This window comes from Tigriopus californicus, chromosome 11 (assembly GCF_007210705.1).
Source record: "Tigriopus californicus strain San Diego chromosome 11, Tcal_SD_v2.1, whole genome shotgun sequence".
NCBI classification, from domain to species: domain Eukaryota; kingdom Metazoa; phylum Arthropoda; class Copepoda; order Harpacticoida; family Harpacticidae; genus Tigriopus; species Tigriopus californicus.
In genome coordinates, this window is record NC_081450.1 from 5,981,103 (window position 1) to 5,989,862 (window position 8,760).

The following is an 8,760-nucleotide window of genomic DNA, read 5'->3' on the forward strand; positions in this document are numbered from 1 at the left end:
CATTGCGGGTCTTGGGTCCGTCTAATGCTGCAAGAAACCAACGAAGTTCGCAATAATTGAATATTGGCTGTGCAAGGACAATCTCCATTTCTAACAGTTACATTATTAATAGTAAATGCTTAATGGCGAGGAACATTGCACTATTTTTCAAAGAACTTACCCTTTCAGTATCTTGTTCATTGTTCTTTGCTGCCCTCAAATAGTACGTAGGCAGTATGCTGGTATTTGATCCATACGCAGGTTAAGTCCAGACTTTGATAAGCTTTGGACTAAATCTCCAGAATCAACCCTTTATTCCAACATGGACATACCAGGTTTTCGTCTTTAACTGTTGGGAATTCCATTCCCATACGCGGTAGAGGAAATTCGCCCAAAAAAAAAGAGAGAAGTAGGATTTTCTTATCGTCTGGAATTCCCCACAATACCAAAAGTGGGGTAACTCGAATGATAGTATATATCACTGAAAAGTTCGGACCATTTTCATTTCCCTTCGCTTCGAAGAAATCACACTGTAGAAGGTTTGTGTGACTACAAAAACTGTCAAGAAAATCAAAATACTCTCACTTTTGTTAACCATAGTACATCACGTCTTCGAAACACCTTGCACTCTCTGACATATGGAGACAAAAACAACCTTATGATTGAGTTGGCGAGGTTGCGTTTTTACCTTTAAATCTTGTACGCGATGCAATAAATTTGAAACGCAAAAAATCCTGTACAAATGAAAATTGGCAGATCGTTGCTCAACGGAATGGTTCGACTTAAATATATTTTTCTTGCAAACTAGTGTTGCATCACTGGTTTTGGTTAGGGCCTAAAAATATATGGCTCTTTTTTAAAAGTGAAGGTAGTCCAACTCAGAACGTTTTCATTCAGAGGCAAGATTGAAAGGTAGTTCGCAACCTACAATAAATTTCAATTTTGTAAAATTAGGTGAACCAAAACATGCAGCTTTCGGAATATGTATTTGAGAATGTAGAAGTATTTTGAGCTTTGCTGCAACGCAAAAAAAACATGATATTTGCCATAGCATCTTTTTTCGATTTAACAAGAATCAAAATAGTATTTTAGGAGCATCTAAGTTTCTGAATGAGATGCACCACTGGTTTTTCTCTCTTGTTTCTCTTACCTGATGGTTGCATCTTGGATCAGGGCAAAGTTTCCATCTTCAATAAAATTAGCTCACGTTGCCTCCAATTTTTAAAGAGGGAGAGAAGTCGCTCCCCAGCAACTATAAGCCGATTTCTTCTCACTTCTAAAATTGCGAATGTGTTTAGGAAGATCATGAGATCCAAACTTGTTGAATGTTTCTGAAGACAATGAAGTCCTTCCTCCTAGCCAGCACGGGTTCGAGCACATTTTAGCACGGTTACCCAACTGATTGAGCATTTAGTAGTAGTCATTGAGGGACTGGAAAGGCTTGAGTCAGTTGATGTTGTCTATCTTGATTTTGCCAAGGAGTTCGATAAAGTTGATCATGACCTTTTGTTGAATAGACTTTATGAATTGGGATCCAAGGCAACTTCTCAATTGGATAGAAGCTTCATTCATTATACGAAGCAAGTTGTTAAGGTTAAGGTTTAGTGCCTCTCCCATTAATACTATTCGTTGCCCCGCTTCAAAAGCTTAGTATTGCTGCCAGCTCTCTCGTCTTATGCTGACGATACAAAGTTAGTTTCGGGTAGAGTGGCCAAGATTCCACTAGCCTTGCCAAGGACCTAGAAATAATCTATTCTTGTGTGCTAAGAGTAATATGGCCTTGAACGAATGAATTCCGCTCAATGATCTTCGGGTCAACTCCTTTGAATGTTCCACTCGTAGAAAATGGAGACAAAGATATTGAGCAGGTCTCATCCATGAAAGATTTAGGTGCAGTCTTCAAAATGATGGAAAGTTCGATTAGCATATGCAGTTGAAGGTAGGTAAAGCGTTTCAAATGTGTGGCTGGATATATCGCACCGGAAAGTCCAGAGAAAGTCTCGCGATGATCTGTACAAGCCGATTGTTCAGACACATCTTGAATATGCTTCACCCATTTGGGCTCCAATGAGTTCAGCAGGTTTGCAAAAAGGTCAAACAAGTCCAAAGATGTTTTATTAGGAACATCACAGGAATGAGATAGCTCTGGTATTGGGGGAGACTAAAAAAGTTGGGACTCTATGTACAGTGTTCAGAGAAGGTACGAAAGGTATCTGATACTGTATGTCTTCAAAAGCATCCATGAGCTTTGTCCTAACCCAGAATCTAGAGTCAATCCTAGTGACCGTAGAGCTTATTTTGCGTTGTTGAGAGCACCTTCAAGTCCTCGAGAATCCAGGCTAGTTCGAACAATGAAGTCACCTTCACTTCTTTCTCGGCTCATTCAGTGTCTAATTTGCTGCCCTCTAATATTTCGTATTGATCTGGTACTATCTTTCAAGTCAGACTTGGACAAATTTTTAGATACCATTCCTGATCAACCATATATTCGAGGACTAGCTCGGTCTGCCAACTCAAATCCGTTGGTAGACTAAATATCATATAAAGATTCAAAGGTAATCAATAGACGAATTATAACATTTTCATTTAATAGTACCGGGTGATTACATTCCCTCTAGCGGTTTGGAAACGCCCATGAAAAAACAAACAACAAAAAAAAAAGTAACTGTTAATGTAGACTGTCATAGTATCAATGATATGGACTAATAGTAGATTTACAGGATAAAATGATACAGTTGTTGCATATTACACAACCTTCTTATAGAATGTCAAAAGGAAGCCAAAGCAAAAAAAAGAATGATTAAAGAGTGGAATGTGTTATTTTTTACGGAAAAGAAGTGAATTAGAAAATGATTTTTGCCCACAAAGCATTGAAAATAGCCACCAGGAGGCCAAGTTATAGCTCGGTGACCACACATAGTTTTAGAGGCCAACGTGTTTGAAAGATTGCACTTTTCAAGGATTTTGGCCTCCGCGGATGTAACATGGCCACACCGTTTGACATCCCAGCGGTCAAGCTGAAGCGTAGAATTAGTTGTTAAAAGTAATAATTAACTCTAGAATTGCTGGGCACCGTAATGGTGGAACAATCGCTTTCCAATTTGGCGAATCCTGGGTCGGTCCCAGGGAAGCCGAGTTCAAGCTTCTTTGCGGTATTTAATTACAGCATATTTTGCTGCTTTAATAGCTTGAATGGGCGAATCTGCGGTCATTGTCGAGGTGAGGTAATAATTAATGTTGGCTGTGATGACGGAGCGGAAATATCCCTTCATTGGGCACCCATCAATCAAATGGCAGTCCGAGCGAGGGAACTGCTATCTGACTTCGTAACCAAACAAACAAAACTTCCCATCAAGAATCGCACTCTTCCCATAACTCTTTTTTTGAACTGGGACAAATTGCCAAGAGGTGAGAAAGAATTGGGCAAAAAAGTGCTTTCTGCAATAGCTAGATACGTACAAGAATGTTGAAATAGAAGCCCCAAACCTAATTCAAAAGTTCGGCTTGTCAGTGGCACAAAATAAAAAGAACAGTACCACTCAAAATTGGTAACTATAGTTCTTAATACAAGCCATGAACGAAGCAAGTGGTACATAGTCTTACCGGAAAACTACCAGCAGGACAGAAAATTATGAAGCAAAGCGGGGAAAAGAGTTTTGAAGTTGAAATAAGAAATAGATCATCCCAATATCTATTTGGGAATAGCTCATAAAACCTAACAAGACGTGGCGTAAGGTATCCTGCTCATTGTCCTTTTTATGAGCGGATCGGAGCAAGCGCCCTTGCTTCATTTACCTAGGCGCGCGACAAACAAACGTACATAGAAACGAGAAAAAACCCTCTAAGATACCAGACTATATCAAAAGTTTCAAATTATTCATGGGTAGAATTCCGAAAAGTTATCAGTTTATTCCTATTTGGATGTCAAAAGTGTTTGTAGAGATTATAGGATTGAACAACCACAGCATGTCCGAAAGAAGTCCCTGCGTTAAAAGAGAGCCTCTTGGCGCACAAACAAGCAATGATTTATTTTGCTTTTGCGTGTTCGTGGCTTGAAAATCAATGTGACACAAATAACCAGGTCAGAGCTAAGTAGTAACGAAATTATAAGTACCGCAATTACAATAATTCGTTCATTTATATCTTTGCTTGTAAAAAGAATCGAATGTCAACTATTTTTGCAAGAACGTGCGTCAAGAAGTAAAATTTATGAACATTTGTGTTGGCTTTCAGTGACTTAAACTCATTGAAGAAGATTTTCAAATTTTATTCAATATGCCACAGCAAAAAAGGCATTGATATATCATTCGACATTTAATGTTAATGCCTGTGCTCATCTAACCCCCACTTTTGGTTGATTCAAGAGTAAAGCACTCAGGTCAGTTATTTTTAGTGAGATCGTATTTAGTATGACAATAACAGTTTTTTTTTTACATTTTTTATCCAGATAGGTCTGTGAAGTTTGCTTCAAATGTTTAAGTGTCCCTCAAAAAAAGATCGCTTTGAGGTCGAAAAAAGAAATGAGTAATATTTTTGTAGCTTTTCGTTCGTCACGATTACACTAATTTGAGACCTAATGTAAAATGAATGAATTGCAGTAATTTGTTCTTTGTAATCATTGCATTAATGGCGTGTTTTCTTGTTTGGCACGAGACAATAGGGCATGTAGAACATCGCTCAGTCACATGACTTATACCACATGCTAAGAAATTCCAGGCTTTACCTACAATTGATTACTTGTTAGCTTTTAATACCTCGGAGGAAAATCCAAAAGGTCGATGAATTGAATCTTTAGATAGAATTTCTTCGCATGAGGTTAGTAAAAACATGGGAAAACACCCTCAAACAGATGGATGGAGTCAAATTTGATTCTTTTAAGGTAAAGTTGGCGCAATTTGACATCCTTTCATGCTCATATTCACATTGTAGATCGACCGTTTTAAAAGTTGCTTATTTGAAGACTAACGGTATCAGGGTCAGATTTTATTCTCCTGAAATTTGCTTATTTTGTCTCCATCTACTGGAGGGTATTTCAGAACTATTAAAGACACATTGAAATACTGAAACGACCTTGAATGCACCAAAAACGAATCATCGGTCATCGAAATATTCCATGGATGTTTGATTTTTTTCGGTTACTTTTATCACACGTATGGTTGATACCCGTAAGGTTACTTGGAGATTAGTGCATCTGAGGTCGCTCAGTTTTCCAACTAGCGATGCCCGTAGCCATGGGACAAAATGATGGGGAAGGATGAAATACTTCATCCATTCATTTATCTTGGCATAAAAAGTGTTTAGATACAGTAATCCTTTAAATAAGCTAAGAAAGGACCCCATTTACTTAGTTCAGGTGTCAGCAAGCACAGAGTTACAGATTTTAAAAAAAAACCTAGCCCACGGTATGGTATAATCCAGTAAAAGAGTTAAGGCACTCAGCTATCCCTTAGCGAATTCAAAATTTTTGTTAATGGGCTTTGTGTATCAAAATGATTCCTAACACCTGCCTAAGATCATTGTTCATAGGTGTTTCTTAAAATTTTTAATATTGTTAACCCAGGCGTTCATTTTGAATTATCTGACTCACAATTGGATATGGGAATGAGAGGCCACCTCTTTGCCATCAGTTAGGATGAAGTCTTCATTTGGCAATGGACAAGCATAACCTGAAAACATTGCATTTAAGAACCTACCCTCAATATTGTTAAACAATCTAGTGGCTCTCAAAGACAAATACTTAAGTGTGCCTGAGCTTTGCACAAGTATCGACAAAGGTAGTGGTTGCTTGTGAACAAGGGCGCAATTCGAAGTTTGAGCGAGTGGTTGCCTGATTGTAAACAATGATGGCACACATGTTTGGATCCTGCAAATCAGGTCGGTCAATCCACAATTGTGTCACTGAAAGTAGCAAAGTTTATCGATTGCTTTGATAAAGAGCAGGATTTTTTTGCCAGGAGTTCTTTCTCAACTTGCCTTGAAATTTTTTAAAACTCCATGCCGACAGTTTTCCAGCCATGATTAGTTCTTCGTTAGCAAACATGGGGACCACTTTGGAGGCTTTCTCTCGACAAGTGAATTAGCGGCTTTAAAAGTGGAACGACCACTTTGGGCGATATAATAATAGTTTCCATCGGATGAGACACTATTTTGCCCAACATTGGGTAACCACAGAAGCTGGAATTTTGGTGGCCAAAATTGAAATTCCACATGCGAAAATGTATTACCTTTGAGTGGTGAAGTCAGGACGATCTAAATTACCAACACAGTCAATTTGGAGCGAAATACGATGGCAATTATATAAAACTTGTTGGTTTCAGCTCCAATTTGTAAATGACTCCGTCACTTTCTCTTCTACAAACAACACGTTGGGCAATCTCCTTTCTTTTGAATGATTTGAGGCATTAATTGACCCAATTATGATAATTATGCAACCAAATAAGAAATGACCAATATTTTATGGTTCACCCCCATCCAGACAATCCTTCTCAAAAGAAAATGAGTTTTTGACTCAAGCAGTCCTAATGCGTAACATTTGAAGATTTCTTGTCAACATTTTTCAATAATGAGCCTTGGCATTTAATCTTGGCATAATTGATCAAAAATGTATGCATCATAATATCTTTGAGGAGTCAAGATTGGGACCCTGGATCGATACTGATTGTTAAAGGGTTGAAACAATGTCGCAAAATTCATGATGGAAAACAGTATTAGACATTGTGAAGACGGTAAAGCTTCTCTGTAAGAAGTCCATCCCTTAAGTGAAGTGAAGTGAGGAGGCTTTGGAAATTTGAAGTATCATATTCAAGACAAGGAGACATTTTCCGTGCTTGAGTCCAACGGAATTAGATTGAGAAGATGTTAACACTAAAGTAGCAAATGCAACAAACAAGATTCAAAACCAATGACATCTTCAGAGCGGTTAAAAACAAACACAATTTTCAACCCTGACTTTCTTTGATCCAAATATGCTAGATGGAATTAGTAAAAATGGCAATTTCTGTTGGGATTTAAGGTTCCTCAGCTGTCACGAGATAAGCAAAAAATTAAAGGCCATTCTGGAAGCTGAAAAAGTAACGAGTAACGAGTAATTCTTGTAAATTTTGGGTCGTTAAAATTACACAATTTTAAAATGTAATGCAATTACAGTTCCTTTTTCGAGAAAAGGAACGAATTACTGTAATTTCGTAACTTGTTATTTCGTTACTAACGCCCCGCCAATATGGCCGGCGATAAACGACGCCAAAGTACTTGTCAATCCAGTGTAATATCGTTTGCATTTCCGAGCTGAAATACGATAGGTCATGAAAAATGAAAAAAAAACGGGAAAACCGGCAGGGATGAAAGGGTCAAGAACTGATGTTCTAAAGTCGAGTCAACGTATTGCCTTCCATTTTCAAATGAGACTAAACCCTGGTCAATAAGACCAACACTGACCTCCTGAGCATGATCCGTACCCGGGAGGCAAGCCGTAGCAGATACCAGGGAAGAAAAGTGACGCCAAACCAGCCAGGATGGTAGAAGACAGGTCAGGCGGAAGAACAAAGTCGGATGGGAGAGAATAACAAGGATCGAGCGGGAACGAAGAAGAGAAAATATCATTTACACAGTCAGCTGAGAAGCGAGAAGAAATTCTCCAGAACATTGTGGTCTTTTGTGCCGGCTTTACGTATTGAAACTCTGGTTTAACTGAAACTTTCATTTAATAGTTTATTGTCGGGAGGGTATAAAAGAACCGATTAAAATTTGGTGGAGTCAATGACCAAGATAGTTAAGAAAATGCGCAGGATATTTCACATTAAAGCATGACTAGAACTGCACCATTGGGCAACATCTAACAATAATATAACGTTTTATGAAGAAAATTAGCAGGCAAGATGAATAGATTTTATTTGTGTTTTGTTTTTGTTTTCAAGATTGAATTGACAAGACTAGATAATCTTTTTCAATAGTCCAATAAACAAGCTTATTTAGTAGTAGTATGTAATCACATTTGAAAGTTCGGAATTCCAAAAGTGGAATCAATTCATGTAAAATACTTTAAGAATGAGAATCCAGCCTAATTTGATCAGTGAATTCCAACTCTCTTCTTTCTGGGGCACCTTCATTGTACAATTTTCTGCCCTCAAATGTTCATAGGGAGTATGTAGGTGTTGATACAGTAACAGGATTTAAGTCAGACTTGGACAAGTTTTTGATGAAATTTCCCGATCAACCCTATATTCACGGGTTTTAATGTATTATGATAAAAGTTAAGTAAGTTTGATTATGTGGTATGGAAGTCCGCAAAAAAAAGAATGAATTGGGACTTTGAGAAAACTGCAATATAAGGGAATTGGCTTTATTAGCGTAGATGATATATGCTGGTTCCACTGTACCAATTTTTACTGACCATTACTTGTCAACCAATACTAGCCCCAATTGTTCTGAAACTTACAAGGCATGTTCCTCCTACTGATGATTTATTGATTTTATATGGAAAAATCAGCAGTTGACCATTTCCGCTGAGGTCTTCATGTATTTTGTCCTTCTTGGTTATTTCATATGGCTCTCGTCATGAAGTCATTTATTTTGAACGTATTGCAAGGGACAAAATGAGACTGATCACGCACGATCTGGCACGACGCCAGATTGGCAAGCTGGAAGAGGCCCTCGGTCCAGACTATTGGGACGTTTAGGCAAGCTCTGGCAGGTTCGTTTGTTTGCTGCAAAGATAACTTCATATATAGATCGATCAAGGGCGCTGCGATCGCATGTTTTCGTCTCAGCTGTCGCTGGTGGAAA